We start from the raw sequence: 13,453 nt of genomic DNA, 5'->3' as shown, positions 1-13,453 counted from the left end.
CGCTGCCTCCGGAGTCAGCAAATGGAGCGAGGCAGGCCCGCGGCGGCGACGGCCGGCGGCCGACAGCGGACAGGGACGGGCCCCGCCGCCAGGGGGCGCAGCGTTCCCTCCCGGGCCGTCCACGGCGCGGTTCGCGGTTCCCGCTGCCCGGGAGCTGGAGGCGGGCCCGGCGCCTTGGGCGTGCGCCTGGCTGGCGCGAGGCCTTCCCGGCCGGCCGCCCCTCGTGACCTCCCCCTCCCTCTTTCTTGTAAACGTGATTCCCACGCAGACTTTGTGCACGCTGCGCCCGTGAGTTGTGCTGCAGTGCCCGTCAGGGTCTTGCGTGCCGAAACGTTTTTTCCCAAGGTTTTTTGCAGAGGTAAAGGAATTTGAGTGCTCAGGTGGCCTGTCTGGAAGAATTGTACACTCAAATGCCAACTGGGAGAGGATGTGCGGAAGAGGGCTGTGCGCTTCAGCGTCGGAAACGTTCAAGTTCACCTTCTTAACGTAACTTTTGTAACTTATTAACTGTTCCCCGTGCCACGGGGCAACACGTGGAGTGCCCGAAAGCTGAGGCTGTGGGAAACTGAGGCAAGGAAGTGAATTCTCGGGCTGGGGCTGGCTCCTGTTGTCCCAGAAGGATTGACACTGTGGAGGGGTTTTTTTTGTTGTTGTTATGCACACTCCCAATCCCACCCCCTTTGGTTTTTCTTTCCTCCCCCACCCTCCTTTTAAACCATCCATCCTTAGTTTCCAGTTTCATGTCCCTTACCTCAGTACTGAGGTTGCGTGAGATTTTATGTCTTAACAGTTTTACATCCCCAGCCACTAACCTAAGAACTGATAACTTAGTAGGTGCTCAGTAAAGTTTTGCTAAATGAATACGGAGAACCTCTTGGATTCCAGGAGAAAGAGGACCAGTGTATCCTGTTACTATTAGTGGGCTGGCTGGCATGCTCATGGCCCTTGAAATAAATTGATGGAAAAACCAGAGCCTTTAAAATATCTATCACATAACAACTCCACAACTGAACGTAGATATTGCCATAGAGGCCATCTCCTTGTTGAAGGGATTTAACAAAGTTTTATGTCCTTCCCATCTCCCATCATGCACAAAGCATTAGTAACCTCCGAAAGCAGGACCATTTAGGACCGAGTAGACAAGCTGGTCAGCATCCCAGTAGTCTGTTAAAGGTACCACTTAGACACATTTACTTTACCCACTTGGAAACTTCTGAGTTTTTAAGCATCCCTTAAGTGAGCAAAAGAAGAGGAGAATGTCTGATAATTAGGAAGAAAAGAACTGGAATCTACCCTAACAGTGGTTTGATTAGGTGAAATTTTAAATCTCCTTCAGGAATGTCCCACCAGCCACTTGTCTGGAAAGCCCTGAAGCAACAAGAAATAGCATGTTTTTATGAATTGTATTGATTCCACGGTGAAAAAATAGAGGGATGTGGCTTGTAAAGACCTCAGATTTTATAATGTAGAGACACATGAAGGCTGCTAGTAAACCAGCAAAAAAAATTCAGTGTATGGGAGGTTGGAGTGTTGTGTGTTTGTTTTTCCTGGCTCTTAATTTTGATGACAAATTATGGTTCCTCCCCTGTTATTCATTGTGCCTATTATTGGCTAAAACAAGTTTGGGGGAATTATTTGTAGAATCAGCTTTTGGGATGGTGGAACTTTTCTGTATTCTGTTGATGGTGGCTACAGGGATACGTATATCTGTGCTACCTTTCATAGAACTGTATGCCCTCCCCCCCCTCAACCAGAGAGTAAATTTTGCTGTATGGTAATTAAAAAAAATAAAATTTAAAGTCACACACAGACACACACACATAAAATATGTGCTTTGTGAGCGTTACCTTGCTGTTCTTTCCTTGGCAGATTGAACAGCGACTCTTCCCCTTCTCATGTTCCAGTATCTCTTGCAGGATTATTATTTCAGTCCAGGCTCTTGTGGTGGTTTCTGGAATGAGCTGCCACACATGACATGCACATGCCTAGCTAAGGGCTCTCCACCCTGGCATCAGGCCTTCAATGTGTCAAACAGGAGTGGTGCAATTTCACTTGGACTGGTATTAATGCCTGGTATATTAGTCACTGAATGATCAGACATTTTACAAACTGTTGTTTTTCTCTTTTTTAATTAATTATTTGTTTTTTGGCTGCACCTTACAAGATTTTAGTTCCCTGACCAGGGACCAAACCTGTACCCCCTGCATTGGAAGTATGGAGTCTTAACCTCTGGAATGCCAGGGAAGTCCCACACAGTTGTTTTACAGCTGAATTTTCTCAGCAGCTCACCTGGTAACATACTCTTCCTCCATTTTTTTTTTTTTTTTTCCATTTACTCAACTTATATATTTTTTGATTAATTAATTTATTTTAATTGGAGGGTAATTACTTTACAGTATTATAGTGGTTTTTGCCATACATTGACATGAATCAGCCATGGGTGTGCATGTGTCCCCTATCCTGAACCCCCCACCCACCTCCCTCGCCATCCCATCCCTCAGGGTTGTCCCAGTGCACCGGCCCTGAGCGCCCTGTCTCATGCATGGAACCTGGACTGGTGATCTATTTCACATATGATAATACACATGTTTCAGTGCTGTTCTCTCAAATCATCCCACTCTCGCCTTCTCCCACAGAGTCCGAAAGTTTGTTCTTTATATCTGTGTCTCTTTTTCTGTCTCGCATATAAAGTCATCGTTACCATCTTTCTAAATTCCATATATATGTGTTAATATACTGTAGTGGTGTTTTTCTTTCTGACTCACTTTACTCTGTATAATAGGCTCCAGTTTTATCCACCTCATTAGAACTGATTTCAAATGCATTCTTTTTAATAGCCGAGTAATATTCCATTTCATATATGTCCCACAGCTTTCTTAGCCAGTCGTCGGCCGATGGCCATCTAGGCTGCTTCCATGTCCTAGCTGCTGTAAACAGTGCTGCAGTCAACATTGGGGTACACGTGTCTCTTTCAATTCTGGTTTCCTCGGTTTGTATGCTCAGCAGTGGGATTGCTGGGTCGTATGGCAGTTATATTTCCCTCTTCCTCCATTTTTAATTCTACCTGAAACACATGTACAGCCATCTCTCAATATTTGTGTGGAATTGGATACAGGGCCCTTTTCAGATTCCAAATCTCCAGATGCTCAAAGTCTGTTACAGTAAGTCCTCCATATCCTCGGGTTAGGAACCCACAGATTGGAAGGCTGGCTGTTCTTAAAATCAGCCCTTACAAGGTTTTTGTTCTCTACTAACCGCCACCTCTCCTCTCCTCTCCTCTCCTCTCATCTGATTTTCAGGTATCAATGGCCAGTGAAACACCATTGCATTGGTATCTGTAAAGGCACTGATTGCTCAGTTGTTCTTTTCTTGTTTGCCAGGGGCTGTTGGTTTGAGCATGGAGCTAGTAAACTGAAGGAGGGAGGCTGGGAATGTGGGGGTTTAGTAATTAGCTCATGTGGTCACAAGACGGCACATTGGTAAAAGTGGGAAGTATAGAGGAAACTGCTTATATCTCTAGGAAAGTTAGTCACCATTGTCCAGTCCGTCACGTGGGTGGCTGCTGGGATATGCTGGCCTTCCTTTTCTCCTTGACCCCAGTTTCTGGACGCCAAGGTTAAAGTTAAAAGCAGAGTCTGACACCTCCTACCACTGATGTCGAAGAAGGTAGCCAGTCCTTTGTGAGGCCAGGGAGGGCTTAATAAGCAGAAGCCCTCAGCTGAGAAAGACGTCACATTTAGTCACACTCAGCACATGCAGTGTCTGAAGGGTGAGACGCCGCCTCGCAGGCTGTGAGGTCACCCTTCACTGCGCACCGAAGGATGAGGCTGTGTTCCGACAGAGGGAGGAGGGACGCGACAATTACAGCTTTAGAAAAACTCGAGGGGGAAATTGCCCTGGTTTTCTGAAGACTGGTATTTTTCAAACTGCATTTGCAGATGTGTCTAAAAATAAAGACAAATTACAAACATGTCCTGCAAGTCCCATGGGCAGGATGCCACTGCCTAAAGGGCCGGGTTCTGAGAGCACCAAGGCTCCCAGCCATCCCTGCAGACCCAGAGACTGAGCCCAGCAAGGGTGGGTGGCATGGGAACATTCTTCCTGTCCTTAGGGAGAGCATTTTGATTTCTTCCTTTCCAGTGTAATGTTTCTTTTTTCTTTTATTTGAAAGAAACGTTACCAAACTTTTTCAAAGTTTCAAACCATTTTAATTTTTAAAAATATTAAAAATATTCACTATTAAAATGTGCTTAACGCATCTTTAAGAAAAAAAAAAAAAGACTTTATATTAAGTAACATTTACTGACTGCTGTGTGCCCGGCACTTTCTCCTCTGTAGTTTTCACAGAGTCTAGGAGGTAAGGTAGTGGTGTGCAGCTCCTTTTACAGAAGAAAGCACCAAGGCTTGGTTGTGTAAGCCTCTTGCCCAGCTGTAGAAGCTAAACGTAGGTGAAGCCAGGGTTAGATAGAACCCAGATCGTCTGCCCCTGAAGTTTAGTAGGGAGTTCATTTTCTTCCACATCAGCTGTACTGATCAGCTGTACTTGGTAATCCAAAGGCCCATTTGGCCTGTTGACTTGCTTCTGCATTTGAGCCCAGCCTATAGATGTGTGCTCAGTAAGGAAGGGAGAAAGCCAAGCAGGGATGGTTGAGCCCCCTTTAGTCCCAGCTCTTGCTGGAAAACCAGCATGAGTCCACCCCACCTCTTTCCCTCGGCTTCCTCTCTGGAGCACTCCAACGGAGGCACAGCCTGCTGCCTCCCACTTCTCCGCCTGTGAAGTAAGAGGATTTTTGCCAGGATTGCACAGGTGAATGTATAAAACTTAGCCCTTGGAGCCAGTGCTACATGAATGTTAGCTGATGTCTTCCTTTAAAAAAAAAAAATTTAATTGGAGGATAATTGCTTTACAATATTGTGTTAGTTTCTGCCATTCATCAGCGTAAATCAGACATAGGTGTACATATGTCCCCTCCATCTTGAACCTCCACCGCATCCCACCCCTGTCATTTTCTATGTTTTAATTTTTAAAAATCAGTGTGACCTGCAATGGGGAGGTTTCACAAAGTCAGATCATGTGGCTTTCCGTTAACAGCAGGTGCTGTGCTTAGTCCCTGTCGTGTCCAACTCTTTCTGACCCCATTGACTCTAGCCTGCCAGGCTTCTCTGTCCATGGACTTCTCCAGGCAAGAATACTAGGGTGGGTTGCCATGCTTTCCTCCAGGGGATCTTCCTGATCCAGGGATCAACTCAGGTCTCCCACATTGTAGGCAGATTCTTTACCCTCTGAGCCACTGGGAAGCCCGAAGTATAAACCGTTTAAATCCTGGCATGTATTTCATTGATAACACCGTTGAAATGGTCTGGGCCTGTTCTCCCTTTGTATGTGGCGGGGCTGCACAGCCACTGTCCCGGAAGTCTCAGGCTCTTATCACTCCTGTTCTGGGTCTCAGATTCTCAAGGAGGCCCTGGGGGAGTGCGAATTCGCCTCACTTTCCTTCCAGAAACAGGAATGGAGGTCAGGAGGACTTGCTCCAGGGTAGCCTGAGGGTACACAGCTGGGCCAGGTCTTGGGGACAAACCTCGTTGTGAGGCGAGTCCTAAGTCCTATGGACATTTCCGAGGCGGTGGAGCAGAGTTCTGAGTCAGCTGGCCGGGATTTGCACGTCGAGGTTTCAGGAAGCCCAAGTACTTCCCATTTCTGGGCCTGGCGCTTGTCCTGTGTGACTCGGGCAGCCACAAGTCTCCGGCGCCTCTGATTAGCCTGGGCTAGAGTCTCTCAAATGAGGCACTTCAGGTGACTCCCAGCCCCTGGGGGCGGCCCTGGAGGACATTTTCCTTTGGAAACCTGTGGGGCGCTTAGGGAAGAACCCGAGAGCCCAGTGATCCAGTGCAAGCAGAGGGCTTTGCCAAGGGACCTCCAAGCCAGGTGCCCCCTGCTTGCTCTGCTGTGGTCTTGCATCCAACTCCTAACAAAGACACCCCACCACCCCACCTCTCTGGCAGATTCTCACGTGACTCCTTGTTACACACTTTGAGCTGGTGACCTCGGCACACTCCTTCCTTTTTCTGTGGCCCAGCCACTCCTCAGCTCCCCAGACCTCCCCTCCCCTCTCTGCTTTGCATCTTGCTGCTTCACCCTGGAGCCACGGCCCCTGGAGCAGGTCCCTGACTTGCCCAGTTTAGACTGGTTTTGAGAAGTCAGAGAAGGAGGGCTCCAAGTGTGGGTAAGAAGTCTCCCAAGGTATTCAGGCACAGACCTGAGAGAACCCCGAAGGGGCCAGCCGTCATCCAGAAAGCAGGAACCCAGCAAGCCTGGCTGGAGAATTGCTAAGGTGCTTCCCTGGACAACCACAGACTCTCTAAATGCCCTGACTTCAGCGCTCAGCCCGGGTCCCTGATCCGGAGTACTTGGTCCAGGCTTGGGGGTTTTTTTTCCCCATCCCATGAATGGATTTGACTTATTTCGAAAAACACTCCCACATATCATGCAATGAACTGATGAAGCCTATAATATACCCACAAGGAAACGATATTTCCTTAGTGTTCAAAGCTGATCTTTTCACCTTCTTGTTCACACCTGGGCTTTTGAGATGAGACTTTTTTCTGATCTTCCGCATACTCCATACTGAGGAATTTTTTACACTTTCAGAGTCAGTAATTCAGGGACAGTTACAAAATGAAGGGTCTGCACTAGTTTGTCAGTTATTGTATTGTTTCTTAGAGCATCAGTCATTTCAGTGCTTGAATGGATTTGATTTTATGTTCTTAGCTTGTTGCTGTTATGGATATAACTTAGAATATGACATGGCTAGGCAGTGAAGATTGCAAAACTTCTTATTTTTTATTTTAAAAAAAGTCTCAGTTTCAAAGAATTGCATGCTCATTGTAGAATGTTTGGAAAGTAGAGGGAACTGAAGAAGGGAATTTTCCATAATCATCCTAATTGGAGGTAATTAACATTTTGGAATGTTTTCTTCTGCCTGCTTTATGGCATTTTTTGATTATAGAGATATCCCCACTGAACTTTGAAGTATGTTGTTATTGACTATGTGGCGCTGAGATGAACAATTGATTTTGAATCTTTACACTTAATTTAATGCTCAGTTCTTCCTGTCAGTAGAGGTTTAGAAGTCATGTTGGGAAAAATGTCTAGCAGTTGACTTTCTAACTTTGTATATTGGAAGTAACAGTAGTGATCAAAGGTGGTCTCAATCCAGGTCATATTGAGTTTGTTGTTCCTTCCATTTTTTCTGCAGCTTTTTGTGAATTTATGAGTAATTAGATGCCCTGGAGAAGGAAATGGCAACCCACTCCAGTATTCTTGCCTGGAAAATCCCATGGACAGAGGAGCCTGGCAGGGCTACCGGTCAGTCCATGGGGTCACAAGAGTTGGGCACGACTGAGTGACTAAACCACCCCCAGTAATGACTGCAGTTACAGGGGGCTTACTCTGCCCCAGGATCTCCTCAGCCTGACACTAGAGTTCCTGTCTGTGCTTAACCTGAGATCAGCTCGAGTTAAAGACCCCCAGCCCAGGTTCTTTGCTCTTCTGACCTTTGCTTGTTTCCTATCATAATTGTCAAGTGTGTGGGGCTCTCAGTGACAGCAAGATTGGCTATAGGTCTTTAGGAGCTGAAAGTGATGAAGAAGATCAAGATATACCCATTTAAACATTGGCAGCATTATTTCCAAAGCAAATACTTTCTTCAAGCATGTACTTTAATGTTATTTCTTCCCCCAAAGTGGGGGGAGAAATCTTGAAAGTATATATCAATTTAAAATTATTTGTATCCAGGTCACAAAATTGTAAGCACCAGTGGTCTTCTACACAGCTGTGGCATGCGGCCTGTGTTTATTAGATGGGAGTTATGGTTGTTATAGAAACTTCAATGTAATATCTTCTAACCTTGAGGTTCTGACTGCTCTTTCCTTCCTGTTCCTGTTATCATCTGGTGTTTACCCATCATCCCCTCCCAAAAGAAGTTCCCAGAGCTCCGTCTTCATCCCCCAGCCCTCCCATATCTACCCTGTGTTGGCTTCAATCCCTGTAAATAAGCTGTACGGTCGGTCGATCCCCTCTGCACAGAGGGCAGTCACCCCACCAGCAGCCATCACTCAGTGGGGAGTGTAACCACTAAAGCACAGGGCTCCTGGGAGCGACTCCCGACACAGGATCTTGAGCATGCTACTAACTAACCTCTCTGAGCCTTGGGTATCACACCTATTAAACAAGATGATTTCTTTTTTAAAAATAATTTTATTTATTTATTTTTGGCTGTACTGGCTCTTCACTGCTGCATGGGCTTTTCTCTTGTTGCGGAGTACAGGCTTTAGGGTGAGCGGACTCGGCAGTTGCAGTTCCTGGACTCTGGAGCACAGGCTCAGTAGTTGCGACGCACAGGCTCAGTTGCTCCACAGCATGTGGGGTCTTCCCGGACCAGCGATCGAACCCGTGTCTCCTGCATTCTTTACCACTGAGCCACCCAAGATGATTTCTGAGGCCCCATTTGCCTCTGAAACTCTGCCTCAGTTTCCTCACTTCTAAAATGAGCCTAAGAAGGGTGTCTGCCTCCCAGGCTTGTTAGCTTATGTCCACTTAGTAGAGCTCTTAGCATAGCCTCTTCCATGGTGTAGGCAGCTGTCTTTTGCATTGAGTCTTTGTGGAGTGGCAGAGCACTGGGCAGTATGGTGAGGAGGTGGAAGGGAATAGCATAGTAGGGCTTCCACTTTCCAGGAGTGCCCAGGTGAGCTGGGGAGCCCCTCAGCTCACACCACACCCCTGTTGGACATTTCTGTTAGCACCTCAGTGCTGTCCTCAGTCAGGAGCTCACCCACCAGAAGCCCATTAACAGGCCCCCTTACTGGTTTTCAGCCCTTCTCTGTCTTCTCCCAAAGAAACGACTCTTTCCAAATCCTCGCATCAAAACCTGCTTCTAGGGGAATTTAAACTAAAATAAAAAGTGATACAGAGATTTTCATGATACATTAAGCCAAAGAAACAAGGAACAAGGATATTAAACCTTTTAGTCTCAAGATCCCTTTTTACCTTTAAAAATTATTGAGGACCCCCAAAGAACTTTTGTTTATATGAGTTCCTGTCAATATTTACGTGGTAGAAACTAAAAAAAAAAGTTTAAATATTTATTTACCAATTCACTGAAAAATAACCAAAATAAATCCATTACCAAAAAAGTGAAAAGTGAAAGTGTTAGTTACTTAGTCGTGTCCCACTCTTTGCCACCCTGTGGACTACAGCCCACCAGGCTCCTCTGTCCATGGAATTCTCCAGGCAAGAATACTGGAATGGATTGCCATTCCTTTCTCCAGGGGATCATGAATTAATGTCGATACTATTTTTTTATGGGAAAAAAATTATTTTTCCAAAGAAAATAAGTGAAAAAGTGGTATTGTTTACATCTTTTGCAAATCTCTTTAGTATCAGACTTAATCGAAGACTGCAGAGGTTTTATATCTGCCTCTGTATTCAATCTTTTGCATAATAAAGTATCATGTAGCACACCTGTGAAATGAAGGAGGCAACAGCACCCCAGTGTAATGAAAATAGTTTTGATTTCATGGACCTTGTGAAAGGGCCTTGGATGTGCTGATAAACAGACTCTCCAAAAAGGACAAAAAAAAAAGCCCAGAACCCAAGGTTTGTACAAGTGTCAGTTTCCATGGTGTAAGTTCCCGCCACCGACAACTGCAAGTTACCAGCTTGACTCCACTAGTGCTGGAGTTGGGAGAGACGCGCGGTCCGTGCAGGCAACTCGCGTCCCATTTTGAGACCCTCTGGTACAGAGTGTCTATGGAAAAACCCAGGAAAACCAATGAGATGCCTCCAAGAGACTAATAACCTGGTGACTGGAGAACAGGGAGCTTTTTTAACCAATGTCCTTTTATACCTTTTGAATTTTCGGATGCATGTGTATCTAGTCAAAAGAAAAGAAGACTTTAAGTATCTTCCCTTTATAAAGTGCAGTTATCTATAATTGGTAAGTCTTTTCTGCTTTTCCACTTGTTTGTGGGATCTCTTAGAACTGGCTCTTTGGAAACACCAGTGACTGGTTCCCACTGCTCCGCCCGCCCCTTGTCTCGTTCTGCCCTCACTTCCAGCTCCCAGCCAGGATAGGCAGGAGGCAGATTCAGCCATTTTTCCAGCATGAAGCCCAGAGGTAGGCCTCCCAGGGCTACTGCATTTATGTAGCCAATTTAAGCAACTTATCCTTTGTAATTTGGTATTTGAGTGTCTCAAGCATCCTGTTGTTTCTTAAACATTTGGGGTTACACTATCCTCTCACTCCATGAAGAAAGATAAAGACTATTGGATATTCTAACAAAATTGTATATACTCTATGTATACTGCTACGAGTTGTGCAGTGTTTAAAACCTTTCTTTACCAGTGATGGTCACCTCACCTGAGGCTTTCTAGGCTATTTGGTTAAACAAAAAACTAGCATTTTCACTAAATGGAGTAACTACTGGAGATTGGGCTTCCCTGGTGGCTCAGACAGTAAAGTGTCTGCCTGCAATGCGGAAGACCTGGGTTCAATCCCTGGGTCAGGAGGATCCCCCGGAGAAGGAAATGGCAAACCACTCTAGTACTCTTGCCTGGAAAATTCTACGGATGGAGGAGCCTGGTGGGCTACAGTCCATGGGGTCGCAAAGAGTTGGACATGACTGAGCGACTTGACTTCACTGGAGATTAGTCCTGTTTGAGAGTTACCCTCCCAGAGGTCATCCGTGTCTTAGGGCCTGTGCGTTTTAACTAGAGGCAGCAGTAAGTGACACACGCCCCTTTTGCTCGATTCAGTGTTCCCCTGGGCTTGGTCAGGAACATGGAACAGGCACCTCTAGGGGAGAAGCTGATTTTCAGGGACACGGGGATGCATGGTTAGACTGTCTCACATTTTGAGATTCGTGGTGAAGGGATAAGAAGATTTTGAGAAGGAGAGAATGGTAAAACAAATGCTCCAAAGACTTGCAGGCAAAGGAGATTGTAATCCCAGCAGCCTGGTGGGGGACGCTGCAGAAGTGGGCAGCTCTTACAGAACCTATAGTTGTGTAATCGAAAGGAATTTCTGCGGCATGCTTGGCATGCGGGTGTTTAATGTCCGCCCAGGATGCACAGCCTTGTGACCTTCATCTGGAAGGTGACCAGGAAGTGGAGGGATGGGATGGTGTTGATGCGCTGTCTGTACGTCAGCTTGGAATACCCGGAAGCGACCCACACGTCCCATCCTTCTTGTCAATACTTCCAAATTATGGAGTCTGTATAAGCACAGAGCAGCCTTGTCTTCCTGGTAGTGACATGGAGGTGAAAGGAGATTTCCAGATGCTAGCGGTCAGAGACATTCAAGGCTGGAAACTGCCCTCGGTGTTCATCAGAAGAATCTTAACAGAAGAATGCAAATTCTACTATTCCCTCTCACGGTGGCTGACTGGAGATATACACAGATTTGGTTTGAATCCTAATTCTACCACCTATTAGCCGCGTGACAGTGATCAAGTACTTGCTTCCCCTTGCAGTAGTCAAATTCTTTATTTCTGTAATCAGAAGGACATAAAAATAATTTTTCAGCTTCATTGAAGTATGACTGACAAATAAAAATGGTCAATATTGAAGGTGAGTGCCCTTGGTATTTTTTATTGATAAAATTGGGACTGAAATCGCTCAGGGTGAGATGGAGGCCACATGAAGTGGCCGGGCAGCACCAGGCCCCAAGTTTGCAGGCAGGGATGTGAGCGGGGACCCTCACCTCACTCCCCAGCACACGAGCCACAGGCACTTAGTTTTCCAGGCCTTGCAGATGGGACATTGCCCAGCTTCTCAATGAGCATGGCTTCTTCACTGTCTAGGAGAGAAGGGGCCCACCACACTGCATTCTGGGTGACTTCTGTGCTAATCTAGCATCTGTCACTGGTCTATAAATGAACACGGAAATGTTTTCCAAAGCAGATGCACTCTGAGTGCCCAGGAAGCCGCCACCCCTGCCTCCCACCTCACCCGTGAGGCTGCGCAGCCCCCTCCGGCTCTCCTGCCACCCGCGGGCGGCTCAGGTGTGTACCCTTCCTTCATCGCCTTCTGCCTCGGGAAGCAGGGGAGCTCGGGATTCAGGTGCTGAGCTGGCGGCGAGGCACGGTGGTGCTCACTGAGTCTCACTCTCATGGGGACTGCCACATTTGCCGCTCCTCTGAAGTGGAGTGTCAACTATCCAGACCATCTTTGCTCGGCACCTGTGATTCTCTGCCATGTTTTCTCATCACCTCCTGTTTTCTTTTCCTCTAGGAGTCACTTGTCCTTTTCATGCTTTCTGCTTAGCCGGAGAGGCTTTGTGGATTTCCACCCTGCACCACCCCCAAATAAACCTTGTGCCACCTTCTCTCATTCCTGCCTCTCCTCTCCAGAGTGTCATTGGTTTTGTGCACCGTGCCCTGTCTGGCTGCCCCCGCACTCTCTCCTCCTCCGCCGTTTGGCTGTTTCTCACTTGAGGAGACCGGTTCTGTGGTGGTGCGGTAGGGTTTCCAGGGGCAGGTGGCAGCCCAGTCTTGGTCAAGGTTGGGCCGGGGAGGCTCATTCTCATCTCCTTGAGAAGCCCCTTACCAGTCAGGCCTGAGTTTCTACCCAGCGTTGGCCAACCTTGCTGTCTGAAAAGAGTACTGATGCCCCGCCACCTACTTGGAGCTCTCCCCTCAGAGACACCCAGACTTGAAGTTTATTTCCCTGGAATACAGTGGAGATTGTCTTTGATAAAAATTCAGCTCTGGTAAAGTAGTTCTTGGCCCCTTGAAGTTGACTGACTCACTGTCTATATTCACTCAATCTCCCTGCATGTCTTTTTCAGATAGTAGATAGTTTAGTAAGTAGTAATTTCAGTTTCAAATAAATCTTAAAATTTCTTATTCATTCCTTTGAAAATTAGTAACACAGAGATGAAGACACTTGTTCCTGCCATGAGCTAATTGTGATGACTGAGAACAGTGCCATGCATTGTGCATTGCTATTCTTAGTGACCTTTGAAGTCGTTAGCCTGTGCACAGGTCATCCTCTGGTTGTCCCTCCATTGACCTGTCTAAAACGGGACTGCACACCATTCCACAGCTGCTTGGTGAACGGTTTACTGAACTTTGTAGATGGCATCCCCCTTCCTTATATAAATTTCGTGAAGTTATGCCTGCTGCCCTCTGACCAGTTAACTGGAATGGGCACCGAGTACTTGCAGGCAGCTTCACCAGTGGTAAGAACCACAACTCCTCAACGTCATCAGTAAAGGCTGTCATGTATATTCTTTTCCAACATTACTACCTCATTTATACTTTATCCGATTTGTGGACATGCTGTTACGTCATTTGGGGAATCTCAAAGGTGTAATGGTGCTTTTAACCATGATGTCCATTCCATTTCGGCTGGGGCAGGGAAACCAGCCCCTGATTCTCCACCAGACCCTGCGGC

At 46.6% G+C, this 13,453-nt stretch overlaps 1 protein-coding gene across 2 annotated transcripts in view; it reads left to right on the top strand.

Annotated features, from left to right (window-relative positions):
* BEND3 (BEN domain containing 3) overlaps positions 1-13,453 on the top strand; it is a 35,686-nt gene that overhangs the window by 3,357 nt on the left and 18,876 nt on the right. Inside the window, exon 1 of one of the 2 annotated variants that reach the window (XM_044924362.2) lies at positions 4,239-12,060. The exons of the other annotated variant lie outside the window; for it this stretch is intronic. The gene's annotated coding sequence lies outside the window, so the exon portion shown is untranslated. Of the gene's footprint in view, positions 1-4,238; positions 12,061-13,453 lie in introns of those variants that run through there. 2 annotated transcript variants of the gene reach the window in all.

This window comes from Bubalus bubalis, chromosome 10 (genome assembly GCF_019923935.1).
Source record: "Bubalus bubalis isolate 160015118507 breed Murrah chromosome 10, NDDB_SH_1, whole genome shotgun sequence".
NCBI lineage: Eukaryota > Metazoa > Chordata > Mammalia > Artiodactyla > Bovidae > Bubalus > Bubalus bubalis.
The sequence above is the reverse complement of the archived record's forward strand: the minus strand, read 5'-3'. Positions and strand labels throughout refer to the sequence as shown.